Here is a 26,410-nt window from a genome sequence, read left to right as displayed (position 1 = left end):
GGGACTTCTCGAATCCATGCCACGCAGAATCGTTGCTGTAATGCGTTCAGCAAGACGCTATTCAGTAGGTGATCATAATATTTGTGCTTTTCAGTGTATGCCCTAGAGTATTGTACCTATGGCCGACGTTAGACCAGGGATAGTGTAGGTAAGATGTAAATGTCGTGTGACTAGGGCCTCCCGTCTGGTAGACCGTTAGCCAGGTGCAGGTCTTTCGATTACACACCACTTCGGCGAAATGCACGTCGATGGGGATGAAATGATGATGATTAGGACAACACAACACCCAGTCCCTGAGCGGAGAAAATCTCCGACCCAGCCGGGAATCGAACCCGGGCCCTTAGGATTGACATTCTGTCACGCTGACCACTTTTTTAAAATTATGAATCTTTTTTTTATTTTGGCGTTTTGGTCGGTATTATTCATTGCGATTGGTCTGAGCGACTACTTCTTGATCGAACGACTCTACAGAGATAGCCACAACAATCAACAGTATGTAAACTGAAAGACGGTAAATATATTGGACTCTCTTGGCAGAGATGGCCAAATAGTGTTTACAAAGACACAAAGATCGTTGGTATGGGGTCAGCATGCAATAAATTGATCAGCGTAGCGTTCTAAGATCATAATAAAAAAGAAATATACTAGGGAATGAGACACATAACGCAGTAAATACCGGCACCCGTGGTGGTACATCGATCGCTGACTGCCGGAAAGCATCCGAAACAGTCCTGCAATGTGGCCTAACGAAAAAACTAGAAGTGTACCGAATGTTAAGCAAACTTCGTGGCCGGAGAGTTCTTACTAAACAGAACACAGCATGTCATTCGCAACGGCGAAAGAGTATTACCGAACCATTACTGTTCACAATAAACAGGGTGAAGAGAAGTCGCTCCCTAGTTTTAAATGTCTGTAAGTTTTGTGGTTGTTGATATCTATCAATGAACGATATCGTGCTTTATTAGAGGGTCTGTGAGAATTCCTTGACCGCCCGTATCGTCTTCTTACGGTGAATAATGAGATCAGAAGAAAGTCGACTTAACAAGAGCGCGCCCACGTCGACTCGCGGATTAAACTGTGGCGATCTGTAGCCGTTGTTCAGCGATGGTAACGGGGTGATCACAGTCCTCATGCCACACATGAACCGACAGGAATTGTCACACTACCTATTGACAACTTAGCCAGTTGCTGATAAACTACGAGGAAGACGATCTTCGGTGGGGCGATCTCCAGGAAATGTAGTGGCAGTGAGGGACTCCTTCACTCGCAGTCCTGATAAATTAACACCCCAGGCAGCTCGAGAGCGTGGAATCAGCAGGCACAGGGTGCGTATTCTGTTAAAAGAAGGACCGGATCTGGAAACCCTGGAAAGCCCATTATGTTCAGGAGTTATCGTTGGAAGTTCGTGACACGTTTATGGAATACGGGGAAATTATGCTGTCGTGCCGTGATTGGTCGGATTTGTTCAAGAACATTGTTTACATCGATGAAGGATGGAGGATTCGTCACTCGATATAACTGCAATTACTGGACAGAAACAAATCCAAGAATGATAACTGAAAAAACACAAAGTCGACGAAATTGACAATCTGGTGCGGTATGACCGCTGATCGTCTCATAGATCCATTCACGCTGCGAGACACCGTGAACAGCGTCCGGTATCGCCAGATGCCGAGTAAATATGTGTAGCCACTGTTATCACAATGGGGCAATGTTGCGGATATTGTATTGTATGGAACTGGGGACCTAGAAACGACGGAAAGGCTCCGTCCCCGTCGTAGCCCGCAGTGGTACACAACCCCACAACAGGTTACAGCAGTCCACTCATCCCACCGCCGCCCCACACCGAACCCTGGGTTATATGTTGCGGACATACTTTTTCAGCAAGACGGAGCAACGCAGTTCGCCTGCATCCTTCGCGAATGATTGAACGAACACTTTCCAGGGCGTTGGCTTGGACGACGAGGAGCCGACGAATGGACTCCGGGAAGACCCGATCTCACCGCTTGTGACTTCTTCTTGTGGGCTGAACCGGAGAAAAGCTGTACAGAACAAACCCAGGCACTGTAGACGAATTAGATGAGAGGATCACACTCGTCCTCGGTAAAGTACCTGTAACGTGTCTGCAGAAATCAGTTGATGACATTCCTTATGAAATGGAGTGGATGAAGTCGAAGCCCGGCTAGACAGTTCGTGCATGATGCTGGCTGTTGTATATAGAGAGGTCGCAACGCTAGAAATCTCTACCGAACTGCAGGGAGACACACTGAGAGTCTTCTCTTGGCGCAGGGACTGGCAGTTGTCCCTCAACATAAACCGATGTGACGTATTGCTTGTAAATAGGCGGGAAGACTCGTTTTAGCGTGGTTGCATGATTGCTGAACAGTCACTGGATGCAGTCACGTGTATTAAATATCTGAGGGTATGAGTACTAAGCGATTCTAAATGAAAAGGTCGTAAAGAACTAGCCCTGGAGGAACCCACAGGAAGTGAAGTCCACCCGCTAGTGAGGGCAGCCTACAAAATCCTCTTTCGACCACTATTTGAGTATCGCTCGTCATATATTCATCATTTCCAGCTAGATCTGATAGGGGAAACAGGGGAGATCCAAAGAAAAGCAGCACTTTTCTTCACAGGAACGTTTAGTAACGGAGAAAGCGAAGCGCAGATGTTCATGCTACTCCAGTGGCAGAGTAAACGCTAGAAGGCAGGTGCTTTGTATTACAGTGCGGTGTACTGCTGAAATTGCGAGAGCATACATTCCTATGAAACTTCCTCCTTCTCCTCGTGAAGTACAATGAAGATAAAACCAGACACTTTTCACCTCAAAGGGGAACTTAACAATTGTTTTTTCTACGTACCGTTAGCGACTGGAACAGGGAAGGGGGGGGGGGGGGGCGTGACAGTGGTTCACAAACTGCCCTCCGTCACTCACCATAAAGTGGTTTGCGAAGTGCAGATACAGATGAACAAGAAACAGCATTAAGCCCAATAAGATCTGACAGAGAGAGAGATTCAGTGTTAAATCCTTTGATCCGATTTTTCGAAGGGGGTTACTGTAAAAGCTCCAGATTAAATCTCCTAATTGACGCAGAATCAGCGTTGCAGACGGCAACCTAGTGAAGGCATTCGATCTCTTGTTGCGTTTAGGGATGCGCGCGACTGTAGGGCGCTATCTGCTATCTGAGGGCCGACGCCTAATAAGCAATTAGCAAGTGACCGGAGGGGGGCCCGGAGCCGGCCGTGGACCTGCGCGGCTCTTTAGCTCTTTAGCGCGGCTGACTGACACAGCGTGGCCGCCTAATGGACAGAGAGGCCCGGACCGACAGTCGGAAGATAAACACGGCCCACCGCCATTGTGGCCGCGCAGATGAGATTACGATAGGCGGCCGTTCCGGGAACGGGGATCTGTCCTGCGACAGAGGACCGATCGCAGAGGATCAGAAGGGAATAGCAGCGTCACACGGCGACAGCGCGCCGGCCACACGTGTACGATCCAGTGGTTACGGTGTCTTGTCACGTGCGCACCGTTACGTTCTGCTGAAATACGTCCCTGTGGTCCTCTTTCATCATCGTAGCTGGGCAAAATACACTGGCTGGCAAAAAAGGTGAAGCACCCAGATGACATCGTCGAAAGTAAATGTAACTTCGTACAGGTGCACGTCATCGATAAGTATGTAAATGACTGGAGTTCAAATTCTCTGTGACAGGTATGACGGCCACCAGAGTACTTTAGTTTTGTTCGTGTTTAGTGTTGTTACCAGGCGTGATAGGGTATATAACAGGCGTGAACAGCGTCAGATACTGAGTGAACATTCACAAGGACAGGAAGTTGCTGCGTACCCGTATGAGACAGTGTTATCAGCACCCGACAGTTTGAGAGGGACTTCTACATCTACATGGATACTCTTCAGATTATATTTAAGTGCCTGGCAGAGGGTTCATCGAATCATCTTCACAATTATATATTATTCCAATCTCGTATAGCGCGCGGAAAGAACGAATACCTATATCTTTCCGTACGAGCTCTGATTTCCCTTCCTTTATCGAGGTGATCGTTTCTCCCTATGTAGGTCGGTGTCCACAATATATTTTCGCATTAGGAGGAGAAAATTGGTGATTGGAATTTCGTGAGAAGATTCCGCCGCAACGAAAAACGCCTTTGTTTTAATGATGTCCACCCCAAATCCCGTATCATTTCAGAGAAACTCTCTCCCCTATTTCGCGATAACACAAGAGTGCTGCGCTTCTTTGAAATTTTTCGATGTACTCCGTCAGTCCTATCTGGTAAGGATCCCACACCGCGCAGCAGTATTCTAAAAGAGGACGAACAAGCGTAGTGTTGGCAGTCTCCTTAGTATATCTCTTACATTTTCGAAGTGTCCTGCCAATAAAACGCAATCTTTGTTTAATCTTCCCCACAACATTTTCTATGTATTCCTTCCAATTTAAGTTGTTCGTAATTGTAATGCCTAGGTATTTACTTGAATTTACGGCCTTTAGGTTTGGCTGATTTATCGTGTAACCGAAGTGTAACGAATTTCTTTTAGCACTCATGTGGATGACCTCACATTTTTCGTTATTTAGGGTCAACTGCCAATTTTCGCATTCTACAGATATCTTTTCTAAATCGTTTTGGAGTTTGTTTTGATCTTCTGATGACTTTATTAGTCGATAAACAACAGCGTCATCTGCAAACAACCGAAGACAGCTGCTCAGATTGTCTCCAAAATCGTTTATACAGATAAGGATCAGCAAAGGGCCTATAACACTACCTTGGGGAACGCCAGAAATCGCTTCTGTTTTACTCGATGACTTTCCGTCAATTTCTACGAACTGTGACCTCTCTGACAGGAAATCACGAATACAGTCGCATAACTGACATGATATTCCATAGGCACGCTTGTGCGGTACAGTGTCAAAAGCCTTCTGCTAAGAACTTTGTGTAGTTGTCAGGAATTTAAAAAAAAATTGGCGAAGTAGTCAATAAATTAAACGTTTTACGAAATTACGTCTTTGCTTCTCTGGATGTTCTGGAAAACTACTGCAGGTACACGTCTGGGACATGTTTTATTAGATTCACCAGATCAATAAAAACAAAATAAATGGAAATCGTGCTTTACTTTAACCTCGTACAGTTTTTCGATGGCTTCATATTAGACAAGTTGCTAAATTTCAGGCACAATCTTTTATTAACTGTATCTCCGTAATTAAACATTTGTTCATATGAACTTGTTTCTTTAGTTTTACTTGTAGAATAACATGTTAAAATATTTGCATATCTTCGTGAATCACTCTGTATTTGTTGAATCTTCTAGGAACCAGTGGACTTGACGTTTTAACGGTAAACCGCACCATAACGCACAACGCCTCTCTTGTAGCGTATGCCACTGGAGCTAGATAAACATATCCGTGAAGCTTCATGCTTACTAGCCGATCATATGATGATTTGCGCTTCGATTTTTGTATTTCTTGTGTCTCCTTTGCTACATCTGTGATTCCTACTACGTAAAGGTCCCAAACAGAGGGCAATGCTCTCGATGATCCCTGCATCGCAGTTGATGTTGCTGTTGAGCCAACATGGAAACACGTAGGGACTAGCTGATGAGGAGCTCCATATTCGAGAATGTACACTGACCGGTGTGCTCCCAAACACTTGCGACTGCGGGAGAATTGTACTGTGTCCTCATCTCTGTCACAGATCGACAGGCACCTGTTCTGTTTTACAGAGGGGACACACCTTCTCACCCACTTGTGGTTTCACCGTCCTTCTACGTTTTTCCACAGATGCTCACAACACCAGCATGAGGCCAACCAATCCCGCCACTTCCTAAATCCTTGTTCTCCGGTGTTGGGCCATGTCAAAGTCAATGTATTTCCCTATTTTCGGCACATATCGTCGCCATTATCATCGCAGTTCTTCTCTACTCCGATTGTACAGGGTGATTCTTTGATGTTGTTACAAACTTTCAGGGATTATGGAGAAAGGTAAATGTATCAATTTGAGTCAAGTACCTTGGTTCGCAAACGACCGGGTCGAAAGTTACAAGCGAAAATCGTTCTGATACTTCTGACAGGCACAAGCACTGTTGTTGCTAACATTGTAGGGTAGACAGCTTCCAGAAATGGTATTATGGACCAAAACAGGAGAAAATGTCTTGTATCATGGGCTCCAAAATGCACACCTTAATAAGGGCTATGAACACTTGGTCATCTTCATTACTGTGAAGCTCATGTCTTCTGCTGAACAAATGTCCTTGGCTTTTAAGGTATGCATTTTAGAGCCCAAATTTACTGGGCTTTTTTTCTTTTGGTCTAGACCACCTCCTCCAAAACTATGGAAACCAAAGAGCTTGCAGTGAAAGAGATGCGTTTCACAGCACTGAAGAAGATGAACAAGTGCTCGTAGCTATTAAGGTATGATATTTAGGGCCAATGTTTAGTAAATATTTTTTTTCTGATCCATGCTACCACCTTTGCAAGTTGCCTACCCTAAAATGTTAGCGGCCGGCCGCTGTGACCGAGCGGTTCAGTCTGGAACCACGCGACCGCTACGGTCGCAGGTTCGAATCCTGCCTAGGGCATGGGTGTGTGTGATGTCCTTAGGTTAGTTAGGTTTAAGTAGTTCGAAGTTCTAGGGGACTGATGACCTCAGAGCCATTTGAACCATTTTGAAAATGTTGGCAACAACAGTAGCAGTATATGTATTACAATGCCATAGGTATCAGGATGATACCTGCTTGTAACTTTCGACCTGGTTGTTTCTAGGCCATAGTCAGTTACGTCAAATTGATACATTTACCCTTCTCCGTCATTTCTCAAAGCTTACAAAATCATCATGGAATCATCTTGTATACTTTCCTTACCATGTCACTTCATAAAATGCCACCAGGTGCCATTCAGTCTCGCGATGAGCAGTGGCCTTAATCTTTCGGCTCTTCTGTACTCACGTTGACCACGGCGATTCTTGAATTTGCGGTTCACAAGCACAGACAGTGATGAAAGACTGGCGCAGGACAGTAGTCGGTTAGGATACAGAGCTCTTGCAAATGCCTGTCATACTCCGAGCGATGCGCATGTCACATATAATCTAAGAAGAAAAGAAGAGAAAAAGGAAAAGGAAAATCCACTAACTACGAAGGAATTATGAAAATTGGCCACAAATTGATATTCATGCAGATATCGACGGAAAATGCAAAAATGTAAACTTCGGCGGCCGATGGAAAAATATGTGACATCGCAGGGCAATTTCACTGCGGAGTCGGCAAGGATAGTAAACAGAAGACATGCCGATACCAAGGCACAATGTCTTTGCGAGTTTCATTTCGTGTACTGCACAATTTCAGTGCAGTGATGTGTTCATTGAAAATTTGTGTGTGTGTGTAAGTATAATCTGACTTCTGCACCATTTCAGTGCAGTAATGTGTTCATTGTAAATAAGTATTACAGTAGTTGTATTACATGTTTATTACCTTATAAATAAATAAAAAACGTTTTTTATTTTAAATTCAGTGCATTAGTATTTGTAAAATGATTCTTAGTGTTCATTAAAAATGACGATCATTCCACTTGGGACCTGTGGAATGGTACATTAGCTTATTTGTTTTAGTTGTAAATATTTGTCATGTATTGTTGTTTTTCTGACATGTTCCACATCCAGGAGGACCTCCTCACTACGGATCAATTGGAATGAAAGTAAATCTAATCTAATCTAATCTAACTCAGCTGGACAGTAACTATGCAGCGCAGACTGGCGCGTTAACAGTTCATGCAGATCTCAACTTTTGAGAGGGGACGTGTAGGTGGGCTCAAAGAAGCCGGTTGGACTAATCGGCGAATTGCTCGACATTAGAATAGTAGCGATGCCTCTATGCGACGATGTTGGCAGGAACGGGCGAAACATGGACGAACACAGCACCTAGAAGGAAGCGGTCGAACAGAGAGACGACAAAATGAGAGAACTTGGGTCAAATGGCTCTGAGCACTATGGGACTTAACATCTGTGGTCATCAGTCCCCTAGAACTTAGAACTACTTAAACCTAACTAACCTAAGGACATCACACACATCCATGCCTGAGGCAGGACTCGAACCTGCGACCGTAGCAGTCGCGCGGTTCCGGACTGAGCGCCTAGAACCGCTATACCACCGCGGCCGGCAAATGAGAGAACTGAGCAATCATCAGAGAGGCACTCGGAGCACTGGATTCATCATTATTATCGATCCGACGTGCAACTGGTGCTTCAGAAACCATTCATAGGCAACTCACAGAAAGGGGGCTCAGTTCATGGCGCCCCGTGCACCGACTACCATTCACCTCTGTACACCAACAAGACTGTTTGCAGTTGCATAGGGCATATTGGGACGGGAATGCCATTAACTGGAGTAGAAATGGCCCAATGATGTGTTCTGCTTCGAACTGAGTCCCGATCAGCAGCGAAGACGTGTCTGGTGACGCCCCAGATAGCGGTGCGATACCAACCTGACTGTCGCCTGCCATATGGCCCGATAACCGGGGGTGATCGTCTGGGGTGCAGTTTCATTTCATAGCAGGACCGCTTTGGTTACCATCAAAGGTACCTTTACGGCACAGCAGTACGCCCACTATTCTATGTTTTCGTTGCCCTTCATGGAGCCGCCTGCTGTGGCCGAGCGGTTCTAGGCGGTTCAGTCCAGAACCGCCATGCTGCTACGGTCGCAAGTTAAAATCCTGCCTCGGGCATGGATGTGTATGATGTCCTTAGGTTAGTTAGGTTTAAGTAGTTCTAAGTCTAGGGGACTGATGGCCTCAGATGTTAAGTCCCATAGTGCTTAGAGCCAGTTTGCCCTTCATGGCATGCCATCCTGGGCACACATTTCAACAAGATAACACCTGCCAACACACGGCGAGAATTTACACTGGCTGACTTCTTGCTTGCAGAACCCAACCTTGGCCAGCAAGGTCGCCGGATCTCTCCCCAGTTGAGAACCTGAAGCATTATGGGAAGCACCATCCCACCAGCTCGGGATTTTGACTATCTAACGCACGAATTGGAGAGAATTTGGCATGATATGCCTCAAAAGGACATTCAGCAACTCCGTCGAGCGTACCCAGCCGAATACCCAGCTTGCATAACGGTCAGAGGTGGACCAACGCTTTATTGACTTGCTCAGTTTGTGAAGCTCTTGAATAAATCATCCAATTTTTCTAAAATTGTGAACTTTTTTTGCCTGTACATGTACATCGCGTCTGCCGACCTCCGTCCCATTCGCTTAATTCTTTCATGGCGCGTTGTCTTTCTTCTGTCTTAGATTGTACATTTTGTAGTAGCGCTCAGGTTCAGAGCGACAGTATTCTTCGCGGTGGATCGGCGGAGACTGGGCAAACAGACTGAAAATAAAGGCGAAGGGAACTGACTCACTGTAACAGCATTTCCTTGTCGAATCCTCTGGAGTATACGGCGCCCATTGCTTACCTGGAACAGACGCCACAGATACCTGCTAGGGAGATTCTACTGGCAGCGTGTTGTTTTGGCAGCCTTCCGGTTCGCCAAAGAAGCGGGCCGGCAGCTAGCTGCTGGCGGCTGGCGAGGCAAAGGTAAACGCAGTGGCGGGGCGCCTGAGTGGCGGAGTCGCCGGCGCCAGTAATCCTTGTGGGTGTGGGTGGGGGCCTCGCAGGAAATTGACTTTCCTCGGCAGCGAGCCTGACGCAAATCCCTTGTCGCGGCCGCGCCTGCGCCCCTACTGATGCTGCCCCCCCCCCTTCCTCCACCCCCTCCCTCCTTCACCCCTCCGCTTGCGGGCACAGGAATGCCGGCGCCTCTGTTAGACATTCGCGTCCTTGCTGCTTCCAAGATCACATGCTTCTTCACGGCACATTTAGAATTCCGCGACATTCCTTACCTCGCGAACCGCTGACGAGTTCGTCACTGTATGCTACGAACACGCAAGGTGTGTCTAAAACATCTGTTACACGGTATTCAACAATGAAGACAAATGATGCAAATAAAATACTTCTAGACGGCTTTTAAGTTATCTGTGCTGGTGGCGGCTCAATATACTTCTGAAACAACTCTGTCAGCGAAACATTTCTTTTGGAACAGAGTGAAGCATGCACACCACACAGAAGATAATTCCATAAGAAGCGTACTGCCATTCTATTTATATTTCGTATTGAAGTAGCAGTGCCAGATATCTCGTACGTACACACACACACACACACACACACACACACACACACACACACACACACACACACAAATTATCTGTACACCTGACAATGTCCGCCCCCGGTAGCTGAGTGGTCAGGGCGATGGAATATAAATCCTAAGGGCGCGGGTTCGATTCCCGGCTGGGTCGGAGGTTTTCTCTGTTCAGGGACTAGGTGTTGTGTCCTCCTGATCATCATTTCAACCCCATCGACGCGCAAGTCGCCGAAGTGGCGTCAAATCAAAAGACTTGCTCCCAGTAAATGGTCTACCCAACGGGAGGCCTAGTCATACGACAGACTTTTTTATTTACCTGACAATGAAATCTCTGGCAGTTATTGTTAGCCCGCATCTCGTGGTCGTGCGGTAGCGTTCTCGCTTCCCACGCCCGGGTTCCCGGGTTCGATTCCCGGCGGGGTCAGGGATTTTCTCTGCCTCGTGATGGTTGGGTGTTGTGTGCTGTCCTTAGGTTAGTTAGGTTTAAGTAGTTCTAAGTTCTAGGGGACTGATGACCTAAGATGTTAAGTCCCATAGTGCTCAGAGCCATTTGAACCATTTTTAGTTATTGTTACGGCGTAAAGTCAAGCGCCGGCATGCTACTCGGAAACGAGAGAGCAGAGAGCGCTGTGAAGGCGTCAGCCAACTGCACGCTGACCGAACCCTCTCCAGGATGACAATGCGACGGCAGCGGTCTCTACGCGACGAGGACATACGCGACGCGCCGACTGGTTCCGGCCCAGTTCTACAGAAGCGTCAAGATCAGGCACTTCAAGCCCAGCGACTCAGGAATTGTATGTACTGAAGAACATTGTTTATTTTGTCTGTCGCCCTTTGCTTCCGACACATCCGTTTAACACAAAGTAAAGTATTGCCATGTACTTTTCGTTATAAATCTCATAAATGCGGTTTGCTTGAATTGTTGTCTAGCGATACGAGAAAGCAGTTTTCCTAGACACCACATATTCAACGTTTAGGCGGGATTCAACAGTTATCAATCGTGAAGTCTTCTACGGCTGCACATGTAATACGTGAGTTACTGTACACTGCGTGGCGGAGTGTCGTGCATACCATTACCAGCGGTTTATAGTGCTGGAAGTCGAGAGCTCGTGGAACCAAATCCTTGTCGGACTGCAAAAATTTTCAGTGCATCTTTTATGTAGCCTTCACGTATGGACGGTGTGAGGCGTTGCAAGGAACGACACGTGGCTCTGATTCCACGTTAAACTCAGGAACGACACGTGGCTCTGATTCCACGTTAAACTCTTAAGTCCCCTTTCCTGGTCGGATAACTGGGGTAGATCAAGAACACACGAGTCGCCCAAGTGGCGCTCAATTGAAGAACTTGCTTCTGGCCACTGAGCCACACAGAATTATTTACTCTATGAGACACTACGGAGAGATTGTGTCTAACATAACGTTTTTGTGCGTACTGCACTCTTTCGGTTGCGTTGTTAGTATGTTGAGCGTATTCTGCTTAATGTCCGTAATATTGGATGGGGTAACTGATTCTATATTTGTTTTTCTTCATATAAAACAGACGCTGATTTCGTCACAAGGTACTTGTCGACTCACGCCTATTTGTTACTGTTTAGCCGCGTGGAGTGGTCGCTCGGTTTGAGGCGCTAAGTCACGGATTGCACGGCCCCTCCTGCCGGAGATTCGAGTCTTCCCTCAGGCATGGGTGTGTGTGTTGTTCTTAGTTTAAGTAGGGTGTTGGTCTAGGGACCGATTACCTCAGCAGTTTGGTCCCATAGGAATTTACACACATTTGAACGTTTTGTTACTGTTTACGAATCTGTGAGTGAACTGTTCAGTTTTAATACATAGAAAGTGCACTGCACATGTTACAAGTTAATTTTGTTCACATCTGTTTTTCGTAATTTCTCGCATTTGATGGTGGCCCTCGAAATTTTCATTGGAGAGGAGCACTGCTTTCCAATAAAACGTGTTGTTTGTAGCACCTGTTAATAATGTGTGAATACATTTGTCTAACCGCGGTTGCTTGTCTTTTTTGGTATTTGTAAGGAAGACTGCTCTAGTCACTAAGACTACAAAGCATACTCATATCCATACTCTGCAAGTCATTGTGAAATGCATGACACTCTGTGGCAGAAGCAAAATTATTCAAAGCAGGATTACATGCTGAGTCCATGACAAGACATAATTAAGCTGAATATCAAGTTTTTAAAATGGAGTTCCTTACTAAATGCGACAAAGTACGGAAAACGGATGGAAACAAACGTAAAGTAGAATAAAAGCAATATTCCTACAACTCACTGAAATCGACCAGTCCACACACATGTTCCTAAGCCGTATCAAATATACGTAGGTTGACAACACCATGAGGCGAAACTAGCCTCCATTTCACATGAAACAAGAACGAATGCAGAATCATTTACTCTGCCCAAAATTACGGATACGAGTAGAAATCAAACAGAATACCATACATATTTACAATGCAATTCAAATAGTGCAGTACACACAGGTTATGGCAATCAGGAACACAATGCGATGAAACCAGTATCTGTTTACTAAGAAACGAAAATATAATGGAAGAATGTTAAGAACTGCATTATTGAATACACGGCTTTAACGGTGTACTTTATTAGAGACTATGGATTTCGGTCTCATCATCGGGTCAAAGAACCATCTCAGCTATGCATTTGCTTAATTAGAATAACAATAGGGCCACTTTCAAGCAGGTATCTTGAGCTTCCAGCTTCACTTTATACCGTGATACATCGCTCGTACATGTCGAGAGGATTTCTTCTTACTTCTGTGGTATGTGGCACAAAAACCAAACAATATTGTACATGATTGCGTACTTACAGCTAATATCAATGCTGGAACAATGTATATCTATTGTTATTCGAATAACGTCATTGCCTAGGTGACTGGTTTCTGGACCCGATGATGTCTGATTCTAGACCGAAGACGATCGTCTCTAATAAAGTACACCGCTACAGCCGTGTATTGAATAATGCAGTTTTAACAATAATTAAAACTGTGCAGTACCACCTAGATAAAATTCTGTATATATGGAAGACTTTAAACCAGCCAATAGAAACGAAATGAGAGATTGATAAACTTGCAGTGCTCTGACAGCGACGCATGACGTGTTACCGTAAATTCCTATATGAATTTCTCCCTCGTGGGTGGAACGCTGTGCATAGCCCTCTCCCTGCTCCTTTGCGGAGTGTACCTCCAGTGCGCATGCGCTGTCGGAAACAAATCGCGAGCGCACTGGGCTCGCAGGCCAGGGGCTTCTACTGCGGCTGCGTGCGCGGCCGCCAGGCCAGCTGATCTGTCAGCGGGCGTGAGTAACGCGCGTCTAATTAGCATCTCTCGTGCCGCCTTCTTTCTTATCTGCATAATTTACGCCCTTCTGATCGAATGGGGTAGGGGGGGGGGGGGAGGGGGAGGCACAGCCGCGATGTTTCGGAAAAAGGAAGACGGCGCCAACGCGGACGGGCGGCCCCTAAATGATTTACATAAGGCGAGACAAGGGGCCTAATGGTTGAGACGCGCATCGCCCGCTGCCATCGCAGTCGAGCCGCTGTCAAACAGCGAGTGCACGCCTCACTCGCCTCAAATAAAACGTCGTCCAACAAATTAGTAGCCTACAGTTTGTTAATCAATTCAAACGAGGCCAGAATAATAAGCCCGACATCGACGGGCACCTTCTCTCTCTCTCTCTCTCTCTCTCTCTCTCTCTCTCTCTTTCTCTTTCGTTCTTCTTCCGTTTCATTACCCTCTCTCCTGCTGTCGCCTCTACCTGTCTGCTAAGGATCAGACAACTTTGTTTAGAACTACGAAACCTCCTTCGTCATTCTATTAATGGATGCCACTTCCCGTTGAGTTTAATTTGAGCTAATGGCATAATTAGTAGGATGAAATCACAACAAAAAAGCCCACGGGACGACGAAAGAAAATTATAATTTGTTTTGAGCGTTCCGGGAGTTCCGATCGCGAGAGCGATTGTGTGCTGGGTGGTGAGGGGGAGGGGGGGGGGGGTGAGGGGGGGAGGGCGTCTCATATGTTCTCGCGTCACTATCGGGCAGCGAAGCATTAAGGCGGAAATGTGCTTCATCATCTCGCATCGTCTGCAGCAAGGCCAACTTGTATCCACGTTGCATCCCTTCCGGCATAGCAGACGTCTCGAATAGACTCTAAGACAAAAAACGAAAATGAAATATAGAACGAGGCACCACGCACCAAGAAATTATCCGAATAGTACGTAAATCGGTAAATGTGTTGCACAGGAACAAACAAATAATTACAATTTCAGAAAAACTGGGTGATTTATTCAAGAGAAAGAGTCTCACAAACAGAAGTAGTCAATAATGCGTAGGTTCCCCTCTGCTTATTATGCAAGCAGACTCAAAAACTTCCGAACGATACAGTTTTCAATAATTGCCGTGTTGTACCCAGTGTGAGGTGTAACTATCGTAAATTTTCTGAGAATCTGCGTTTCGAGCACAACATCGTATGGTAGTGACTCATGGACTATGTGACAACAAAAGAAGAGAATAGAAACGTTTTAAGTGTGGTGTTACTGAAGGATGTTGAAAATTATGTGGATTGGTAAGATAACGAATAAGGATGTTCTACGCGGAATCGGCAAATAAACCTACACATGGGAAACACTGACTAGAAGAAGGGACAGGATGATAGGACTTTTGTTATAGTGCATCGGGAAATAGCTTCCATGATACTAGAGGGAGCTGTAGAGGGTAAAAGCGGTAGGAGAAGAAAGGAAGTTGGAAAACACCCAACAGATAATTGAGGACGTGGGGCTCAAGTGCTACTCTGACATGAAGAGGTTAGCACAAGAGAGGAATTGGTGGGCGTACCGTGTCTAACTCGTCACCGAGCGAGGTGGCGCAGTGGTAGCACACTGGACTCGCATTCGGGAGGACGACGGATCAATCCCGCGTCCGGCCATCCTGATTTAGGTTTTCCGTGATTTCCCTAAATCGCTCCAGGCAAATGCTGGGATGGTTCTTTGAAAGGGCACGGACGACTTCCTTCCCTAATCCGATGAGACCGATGACCTCGCTGTTTGGTCTCTTCCCCCAAACAATCCAATCCAATCTAACTCGCAGGAGACTCATGAAAAATAAATAAATAAAGACCTAAAATTCCTAGACGTTTCGTCTTGGAAGGATCACATATTAGTTGCAGCATGAAAATCGGACTCCAGACTGATCCAGTGAAATAATCCTAAGGAAATATAATTCACCAGCAAAATAGAGTAGCTTAGGAGAGTATAGAGTGATACGTATTTGATTACTGCTCTTCACTTAGAGACCCGAACCTTTTATGATTAACAAAGAATATACTAAAAACTTTGAGGTTCACCGATGACATTGTAATTCTGTCAGAGACAGCAAAGGACTTGGAAGAGCTGTTGAATGGAATGGACAGTGTCTTGAAAGGAGGATATAAGATGAACATCAACAAAAGCAAAACAAGGATAATGGAATGTAGTCTAATTAAGTCGGGTGATGCTGAGGGAATTAGATTAGGAAATGAGGCACTTAAAGTAGTAAAGGAGTTTTGCTATTTGGGGAGCAAAATAACTGATGATGGTCGAAGTAGAGAGGACATAAAATGTAGGCTGGCAATGGCAAGGAAAGCGTTTCTGAAGAAGAGAAATTTGTTAACATCCAGTATTGATTTAAGTGTCAGGAAGTCATTTCTGAAAGTATTCGTATGGAGTGTAGCCATGTATGGAAGTGAAACATGGACAATTAATAGTTTGGACAAGAAGAGAATAGAAGCTTTCGAAATGTGGTGCTACAGAAGAATGCTGAAGATTAGATGGGTAGATCACATAACTAATGAGGAAGTATTGAATAGGATTGGGGAGAAGAGAAGTTTGTGGCACAACTTGACCAGAAGAAGGGATCGGTTGGTAGGACATGTTCTGAGGCATCAAGGGATTACCAATTTAGTATTGGAGGGCAGCGTGGAGGGTAAAAATCGTAGAGGGAGACCAAGAGATGAATACACTAAGCAGATTCAGAAGGATGTAGGTTGCAGTAGGTACTGGGAGATGAAAAAGCTTGCACAGGATAGAGTAGCATGGAGAGCTGCATCAAACCAGTCTCAGGACTGAAGACCACAACAACAACAACATACCAGAATAAAAATAAAAGCAACGCGTTCGATCGTGTGTTCTTGTAGAAGGCGCTAGGGAGTCACGGAGATGCGTATCATACTCCAGTGGTCGACTCTACAAGAGAGGAGTGGTGCGTCACGGTTTACTTTTGAAGTTACATTTCGCGAAATGGAGAGTTAGTTGACACAAACTTTTCTCTTCCGTCACTGAGTGGTCAGGGCGTCTGACTGCCTTGCCGATGACCCAGGTTCAGTTCCCGGTACAGGCAGGGATATTTCTTTGGTAGGGGACTCGACCGTCGTCTACTCAGTCTCGCGACGCCAGTTGAGAAGCTGCTGGAATGAGCTGTAGCGGCTCCAAGTTCTGGAAACCCTACAACGGAAGGGAGAGTGGTTCCTGATCCCATGCCCGACGGCCAACCGACACTGCACGATCCTCTAGGCCTGATCGCAGACGGCTTTCTACTGAGGCTTACCAATAGCCTTTTAGTGTCTCTCCACGCGCTCCATTTGGGAAAGTAACGGGTAAGGAGGAAAATGCCAGTGATACAAAAAGTAACTCCGTCGTATAGCATAATGTTGCTTGAGGAGTAAAAGGGTCTCGGCGAGCAAATATAGATATAAACGTGGACCTTACGTGTTGTCTTGTGTAGCCGTATCAAACGATGTACTGAGGTAGTTTATCAGTGGCTATTACGAGAGTCACTCCAAAAGAAATGCACACTATTTTTGTAAAAACACAGTTTTCATTCTGCATGTGTGAAAGTTTTACAGTGTGTAGATACATCCTTCCCGCTTGGTTTCAAACTTAGTTCAACCTGTTCCCGTGAGTGGCGCCGTCACAGCATGTCTTCAAGATGGCTGCTACACTTGACGATCGTCAGAAGCAACGTGCTGTCATAGAATTCCTGTGCTGTGAAAACGAGACAGTGGGAAACAGCCACAAGAGGTTGAAAAAGGTGTATGGAGATGCTGCTGTCGATCGCAGTAGAGTTAATCGGTGTGCAAGCAGGTTACGTGATGAAAGCGGGCACGGCAATATTGAGGATTGTCCTCGCAGCGGCAGGCCTCGTACTGCACACACTCCAGACAGTGTGCAGAGAGTTAACGAATTGGTGACTGCTGACAGACGCATCTCAGTGAACGAATTGTCACGCTACGCTGGGATAGGGGAAGGAAGTGTTTGCAGAATACTGAAAGTGTTGGCGTTAAAAAAGGTTTGTGCCAGATGGGTTCCCAGGATGTTGACGGTGGCTCAAAAGAAACAAGTAAAACGGTATGCAGCGAACTTTTGGAACAGTACGAGAATGGTGGAGATGAATTTCTTGGAAGAACTGTGACAGGTGATGAAACATGGCTACATCATTTTTCACCAGAGGAGAGGAGGCAGTCAATGGCGTGGCATCATGCAAATTCACCCAAGAAAAAAAATTAAAAACCACCGTTTCTGCTGGAAAAGTTACTGCTAGGGTGTTTTTCAGTTCCGAAGGACTCTTGCTTGTAGACATCACGCGAAGTGGAACTACCATAAATTCTGATGCATATGTGACGACACTGAAGAAACTTCAAGCTCGTCTGAGTCGTGTTCAACCACATCGGCAAAAGCAGGATGTTTTACTGTTGCACGACAATGCACAGCCACATGTCAGTCAAAAAACCATGGAAACGATCACAAAACTCGGATGGACAACACTGAAACACCCGCCTTACAGTCCTGACCTGGCTCCATATGACTATCATCTCTTTGGGAAACTGAAAGACTCTCTTCGTGGAACAAAGTTTGAAGATGATGACTCCCTTGTGCACGCTGCCAAACAGTGGCTCCAACAGGTTGGCCCAGAATTTTACCGTTCGGGTATACAGGCGCTGGATCCAAGATGGCGTAAGGCAGTTGAGAGGGATGGAAATTATGTGGAGAAATGAAAATATTGTTCGTAAAGGATGTATCTACGTATCTACACACCGCAAAACTTTTCAAACATGTAGAATTAAAGATAGATTTTAAAAAAAATATATAGTGTGCATTTCTTTTGAAGTGACCCTCGTATGAATAACGAGTGGCTATACTTTATATTATACAGCCGTCGGACAGAAATATATAATTACGGCGAGAAAAATATGTTTCAAGATAAATGCAGATTCTAGCCAAACTTGGACGTTGTGCTGTTGTATTTGACCACGAACGGCACCTGCGCAATGTCCTCAACACGTTGTATATGTGATTCGTGGTCAGAACGGTGTTCTGTGTAGTTGTGAGGGCATTGTGTCGGAGCTAAGTGAATTCGAAAGTGGGCAAATTGTTGGTGCTCATATGGTAGATGCTTCAGTAACTAAGATAGCCGAAGTGTTTGGCGTTTCAAGAGGCAGCATAGAAAAGATTTATGCCGCAAGTGGGGAGAACGATATAACATCTGATAAGTCGCAACGCGGACGAAAGTGTATGTTGAGTGATTCTGACAGACGTTCATTGAAGAGAATTGTCAGGAACACCAAGAGGACTACAGCTGCAAACGTTACTACAGAAATGAATGCCGAACACATGAACCCTGTCAATATCAAAACACCACACGAGGCGAGCTCCATAAGCAGGGAATTGGAGGGCGAGGTGAAATTTCAGAACCACTCATCAGTGATGCAAATGCTGGTAACAGGAAAACGTGGTGCCGAAGCCACAAAACCTGGCCTATGGAGCAATGGAAGAAAGTAATTTGGTCGCATGAGTCTCGTTTCACACAGTTTGCAACTTCTGCCTTAATTTACCAGCAAGGATTATGTGACCATTTTGGCTCGTTAGGTCCATCCCATGGCACAATGCTTGTTCTCCAAGAAGGAAGCTGAGTTCCAAGACGGCAGGACCCCTGTCCATATAGCTGGCATCGTCCAGGACTTGTTTTGTGAGTACGAGGATGAATTGTCGCATCTGTTCTGGCCACCATAGTCGGCAGATCTTAGTTGTGTTGAGTCTTTGTGGTCTACTTTGAAGAGAAGGGTGCTTGATCGCTATTCACTGGCACCAACATTACCTGGACTTGGCACCGTATTGCAGGAAAAAGGGTATAAGATTCCCTTGAAAACCATATAGGACCTGTATTCCCCCATTCCAAGACGCCTGGAAACCCAGGCTGTGGCTAAGCCATGTCTCCGCAATATCCTTTCTTCCAGCAGTGCTAGTTCTGTAAGGTTCGCAGGAGAGCTTCTTTAAAGTTTGGAAGGTAAGAGACAAGGTACTGGCAGAAGTAAAGTTGTGAGGCAGGGGCGGGAGTCGTGCTTGGATAGCTCAGATGGTAGAGCACTTGCTCGCGAAAGGCAAAGGTGCCGAGTTCGAGTCTCGGTCCGGCACACAGTTTTAATCTGCCAGGAAGTTTCATATCAGCGCACACTCCACTGCAGAGTGAAAATCTCATTCTGGAAACGCCTGGAAAGCGTTATAATACGAGCGGTTTGCTACATCGTATTAGGCATGGTAGTTTGTTGTGTTTTGGTGTTTCCATATATTTGTCTAGCCCCGATATATGAACTTAAACGAGTAACGATGTAAACTCCGCCGAGAGTAACTACTCTGTACACATTAATTTATCCATGTTGATGACGGCTAGGCTTGGTTGTAGATTTAACCACTTGAAGTAAATGAGACTAAGGTAAGAGAGACTAGTGTATTGCTATTTCAATACGCGAATGTGGTAGGGCAAGAGATCGATAATGCTGATAGCACGTGTCCTTCATCATATACACCTGCAGTGGCTCTGTGGAGTATATATGTAGGTACAGGCTGCTTTATTTCCTTTTTCTCCCTGAAAAGTAGTAGCCAGCTTGCGAAATTAGACGGCAGTGCTGGTGACGGCATGTGGTGGCGCTGGAGGAGGGTAGAGGGAGACCAGCTAATCCTGTACCTCGCCCCGTCAAATTAGTAAGCCTGTTACCACAGTGGAAAGAGTATAATCGCCACGCGACAGACGTCTCAGCGGACAGCACGGGGCGGGCAGAAGGGAATAAAAAGAGCGAAACGACACGGCTGGAAGAAAAAAAAAGCGTGAAGAAGGGGAATGAGCCTCCACCTCCCCTCCGCCCCTGCGCTCTCCTCTGTCACTTTCTCTCTCTCTCTCTCTATCTGTATCTATCTATGTCCCCCCCCCCCCCCACGCTCTCTCTCTCTCTCTCTCTCTCTCTCTCTCTCTCCCCCTCCCACCCTCTCCCTCCCCCCAATCCCTTTCCTCTTTCCTCCGTCAAATTAATAAGGTTGTCAGTTGTATGTAACAAGCCTAATCGCTGTAAAAGGAGCAGCGTTGCAGCGGGGCACAGCCCGATAGGAAGAGCCTGTAAAGCCTCTCCGTTGAATTAGCGCCTGCGGCGTCGAGCAAGGCGGGAATTACGCTGTTAACACGCTACGGTCCACCCGAGCGGCGCGTCCGCCGGCCGCGACGCAGCCCCGTCTCGTCGCTCCCAAGTTCAGACCGCATCCAGGCAGACGCAGCAGCCTCCGTACGACATTTTTCTTGCGATCTCAAAAAACTACAAGACTCTTACTCCAAATAAGGTATTCTAGCTCTTTTTCTTGTGGTGACGTATACGTCACCCAATGGGTACGCAACAAAATTTACAAGTCAACACAAACCAGAGTGCTACAGAAAGACGACAACTTTTTCCAGTTTATTTTCATTCCGACGTCACCATACTGCGATTTAAAACACTTCTTAATACCTGTTCTGTTATGCACTACTCTGGTTTTTAGGATATAGATCAGAACAATTAATTATCTACACTCATACTCACAAATTAAGGATAATGCTCATACATGGTGAAACAACGCTCTGGTGGGCGGTTTGCGGGTTTAAATCACGTCGGGGTATGACCATGCGGTGCATTCGACCTGTGGTCGTCGCACGGTGACGCTGGCAGCATTCCATATACGCAGAGGTATGTCAGTGCATGTCAGAGTACGGTCCAGTGAGTAAGTGTGCATGCGGTTTCAGACGTGCTAATGGTGACTGTGTGTTGAAAATGGCTCAAAGAACACATATTGATGACGTTATGAAAGGTAGAACAGTAGGGCGACTGGAGGCTGGTCAAACACAGCAGGTCGTAGCACGGGCCCTCCGTGTGCCACAAAGTGTGATCTCAAGATTATGGCAACGATTCGAGCAGACAGGAAACGTGTGCAGGCGCTACAGTATGGGACGCCTACAGTGTACAACAAAACAAGAAGACCGATATCTAACCATCAGTGCCCGCAAACGGCCACGGAGTACTGCAGGTAGCCTTGCGCGGGACCTTACCGCAGCCACTGGAACAGTTGTCTCCCGACACACAGTCTACAGACGAATGAACAGACATGGTTTATTCGCCCGGAGACCTGCAACGCGCATTCCACTGACCGCTGGTCACAGGAGAGCCCGTAAAGCCTGGTGTCAAGAACACAGTACATGGTCGTTGGAACAGTGGTCCCAGGTTATGTTCACGGACGAGTCCAGGTATGGTCTGAACAGTGATTCTCGCCGGGTTTTCATCTGGCGTGAACCAGGAACCGGACACCAACCCCTTAATGTCCTTGAAAGGGACCTGTATGTAGGTCGTGGTTTGATGGTGTGGGGTGGGATTATGATTGGTGCACGTACACCCCTGCATGTCTTTGACAGAGGAACTGTAACAGGTCAGGTTTATCGGGGCGTCATTTCGCACCAGTATGTCCGCCTTTTCAGGGGTGCAATGGGTCCCACTTTCCTCCTAATGCATGATACCGCAGCCGGCCGAAGTGGCCGAGCGGTTCTAAGCGCTACAGTCTGGAGCCGCGCCACCGCTACGGTCGCAGGTTCGAATCCTGCCTCGGGCATGGATGTGTGTGATGTCCTTAGGTTAGTTAGGTTTAAGTAGTTCTAAGTTCTAGGGGACTGATGACCTCAGAAGTTAAGTCCCATAGTGCTCAGAGCCATTTGAACCATGATACCACACGGCCCCACCGAGCTGCGATTGTGGAGAATTACCTTGAAACAGAAGATATCAGGCGAATGGAGTGGCCTGCCTGTTCTCCAGACCTAAACCCCATCGAGCACGCCTGGGATGCTTTCAGTCGACGTGTACGTGTGCATGGTGATCGCATTCCATATTGATGTCGGGGTACATGCACAGGAAACAGTGGCGTTTTATAGAGCATGTGTTTCGGGACGGTTTTTTTCAACATATCACCAATACCGTGGACTTACAGATGTGTGTCGTGTGTGTTGCCTGTGTGCCTAAGCTATTAGCGCCAGTTTTGTGTAGTGCCACGGTGTGTGGCACCACATTCTTCCATTATCCTTAATTTGTGTGCATGAGTGTATAATACCAATAGCATATGCAGGGCGTTTGGAAATTCCAGTTACAAACTTTCAGGGCTTGTAGATGGGAGTGAGTACATAATATTTTGAATAGGAACCCACGTCTGGAAACATACCGTTTGCGTGCTACAGCCGGTTGAAGACATGTTTGATAGGTGGGGACGCAGCAGGGTGGATAGGCGGGGCGAGGGCGGGGGTAGGGGGGGGGGTGCTTACGTCAGATTGGCTGATGTCATTTGACATATATCGTACCTCTCTCATACGGTTCGAGCCTCATTCACGTTTCCGTGGGTGTCAGAGGTGGTATGGAGTGTTGGAGGCAAATCGATGCAGTTTTTGGTCATCCACGAAATACCAGTCGATGCTGGGAGCAACATCAATTGCACGTGCATTTGCTCGTGTACTCCTTGACACATTCTCTTCAATACGACCTAGTACGGCCTCTTTCAATTGCGGTCTGCGACGTCTCCTTGGAGCACCCCGGTCCCGCCTGCTGGCGGTGAAGGTACCCCTTTCTCGAAGCCGTTACGCAATTGTGACGGAATAGGTATGCGATTGGAGTCGATGTTGTGCACAACAATCTTTATAGGCGACGAACAGACCTTCCATTAGTGTGACCTTCGTTATACAGAAGGATCATGTCTGCAAACGTCTACCCAACCATGTTGCTCTAACCCTCGCAGACACGTGAATGTCGGTCGAACCATGTCAGAGAGGTAGAACGGATGTCAAATGACATTAACCAATCCGACGTAACCACCTCCACACTACTACCCTGTTACAAAGCTACCCAGAAGACATGTTTTAAAAGTATTATGTACTCACTCCACTCTAATAGTCCTAGAAGTTTGTAGCGGGAATTTCCGAACATTCTGTGTATAAAGGCTATTTTCCTCGACAGTCCGATCGGTCGCGAAATATAAACCATATTGAAAATAAGAAATGTTTTATTTGCAAGATTTAGCTACACGTTTCCGCTACATCTTTACATGGTCGCCACTCCGACTTAGACATTTGTCGTAGCGTTATACCAACTCTCCAATACCCTCGTCATAGAAGGTAGCAGCCTCTACTGTCCACGAATTCTGTGCGCTGGTCTGCAGCTCGTTTTCTTTGCCAAAAAGCTGCTCTAATAGTCAGCGGGTCCTGTGAGTAAAGAGATAAAAATTAGAGGGGTCCAAGTCGAGGCTGTGTGGTGGGCGATCAAATACTTTCCATTGAAAAGCTGCAGGAGCGACTTCGTTGGAGCTGCAGTGGGCAGCAGAGCATTTTCATGAAGAAGGGCAACGCACTCCGTCTTCAGACCGCAGGTGGCCCACCGAGACAATTCGACCGCCGTGTCATCCTCAGCTGAGGGTGCGGATAGGAGGGGCATGTGATCAGCACTCCCGGTCGTTATGATGGTTTTCTATCTCTGGAGCCGCTACTATTGGGTCGAGTAGCTCCTCAATTGGCATCAAGAGGCTGAGTGCACCCCGAAAAATGGCAACAGTGCATGGCGGCCCGGATGGTCACCCATCCAAGTGCCGGCCACGCCCGACAGCGCTTAACTTCGGTGATCTGACGGGAACCGGTGTGTCCACTGCGGCAAGGCCGTTGCCCAAGAAGGACAATGCCATAACAATATGCCTCTTCACTTGTTCTGAATATCGTACATCATTTTCTCGAATCGTTTGATCCACTCACTGAGCAATATCAACGGTTGAGACACGCTTCCTTCCCTGATCGCTTACATCATGGAAGTCTGTACATCCTGCTTTGGAGTTCATGCACTACTGTCACATTTCGATGTCACGCACGACAGCTACGTTATGTGGGCTGCATGAAAGCAGGCGGAACACCTCAGCGTGAAGAAATCGAATGACAGCACGGTCTTCACACTTGGTGGAAGACCATGTTGTTCCAGGCATCTTTACTTGCTCATAGTGTGCTCAGATCTGAAATGTACAACGTGACGCGATAGACGGGCATACTGCAGACACTGCAGCAACACGTCTGCACAACGCTTCATCGGATTTTCTATGCAGTTTTAATTTCGTGCCCGATCGGACCTTCGGGAAAAAAAGAAAAAGAAACTCGTATACGCTGATAAGCCAAAATATTATAACTTGAGTGTTGGTACACCTTTGGAATGTTGTACAGCAGCCAGTATGTGTGGCATGGACTCTACAAGTCCGTGGTACGTTTCCAGAGCTATGTGTCACCGGACACCAATGCACAAATTGCGCTATAACCCGTAAATTACTTGTTGGAGGTTTGTGGGCAAGGAACTGGCGCCTGACAGAGTCTAAACGTGACTCATCGGGTTCAGATCAGGCGAATTGGTGGCCAAGAAATCAATGCGAGTTCACAGAAATTCTCCTCAAAGCGATGTAGCACTATTCTGGACTTGTGACATGAGCAGTTGTTCTGTTGAAGGATGCTATGACCGTCAGGATAGACATCATGTTTGAAGGGACAAAGAGGATACGCAATAAGGTTTCTGTTGTCCACAGCTGTCATGGTGTGTATGATTACTACCACAGGGCCCATTGAAGCTCAACGGAATGCCCCTGAAAGCATTAACACTACCCTCCCTCCTCCGCCCGACATACGTTCTTGGGACAGTGCGTATGTCGAGCAGCAACTCGCGTGGATGATGTATCTGGGCGCAACCATGACCTCATGCAACAAGAAACGTCATTCTTCCGACCTAGCGACACATTTCCATTGACCTACGAACCAATCTCAAAGCTCCCGTGAGTTCTGCAGTTGTAACTGACAATGTCGTTGTGTCAGCATGGGACTACGTAGAAGTCGTCAGCCCCATGTTCAAAAACGTGCTCTGAACGGTCTTCCCTGAAACACTTTTTCCTACACCGTCATCGCACTCTGTCGCCAGGTCTGCCGCACATCGCAGCATATCCCGCTTTATAGAGTGGGCGACGTTCCAACCTCGCTGGTGAGGCGTGAGCGTCGAAAATAGTGTTGCCCACTCATGGTTTCACCACCCTCCTACCACTTTCCATTGACGATTATAGACGTAGCACGACAAAAGCCGAACAACTTCGCCGTTTCCGAGATATTCGTTCCTAGGAACCGGGAAATAACCATCCGCTCTTTGTCAAAGTCACTTACATCAGTGGATTTTCCTACTGCACCTGTTCTGCCGTTAGAATGTTTCGTCATTCGTCTCTGCTCCGACTGCTTACTTTCCTTACCGCGCCATGTGTCCGGACAGCCACTCATCAGAATGTATATGGTGTCAGCCGGTTCTCATGCGATGATAGCAAGACAAAAGCGTATTTTCAAATTTGCTTTCTCAGTGTTCAGATCAAATACAGGGAATATTAAAAAGGATCATCCTATTTGGCACGTCTATATTTCTGAAACTAATAAACATATACAATGAATTTTATTTTTTGATGAACAGGAAAATCAATTTTTTTTCCATACCTTTTCGTAGGTGTGCGATATGCCTTCTTGAGGTGCACGGCGTATGTCAATGCGGTACTCAGATTTTTCCGTCACTGCGGCGAGCATGTCTTGAGTTACAGCTTCCGCAGCTGCTGTTATGCCATGTCTCTGTTCATTCGTTGTTCTTGGTAACGGAGGCACATAAACAGAATCTTTTATTAACCACTACAGGAACTAATCGCATACAGTCAGGTCCGGTGACCTTGGTGGCCAGTAATGTAAGGCTGAATCATTTGGTCCAGTGCAACCGATCCACTGTTCAGTAATTCTTTGATTTCAAAATTCCCGCACTTGGTCACGCCATCGTTTAATTCTCTGTGATGTAGGAGGATCC

At 46.5% G+C, this 26,410-nt stretch overlaps 1 protein-coding gene and 1 pseudogene across 1 annotated transcript in view; both read right to left on the bottom strand.

Annotated features, from left to right (window-relative positions):
• The window catches only part of LOC124616479 (retinal homeobox protein Rx-like), a 382,811-nt gene that overhangs the window by 289,484 nt on the left and 66,917 nt on the right, over window positions 1-26,410 (bottom strand). The window lies entirely within an intron of this gene.
• LOC124616964 lies at window positions 24,104-24,221 on the bottom strand (annotated as a pseudogene).

Source organism: Schistocerca americana, chromosome 5 (genome assembly GCF_021461395.2).
Source record: "Schistocerca americana isolate TAMUIC-IGC-003095 chromosome 5, iqSchAmer2.1, whole genome shotgun sequence".
NCBI lineage: Eukaryota > Metazoa > Arthropoda > Insecta > Orthoptera > Acrididae > Schistocerca > Schistocerca americana.
This window is presented reverse-complemented; position numbering and strand designations above follow the sequence as displayed.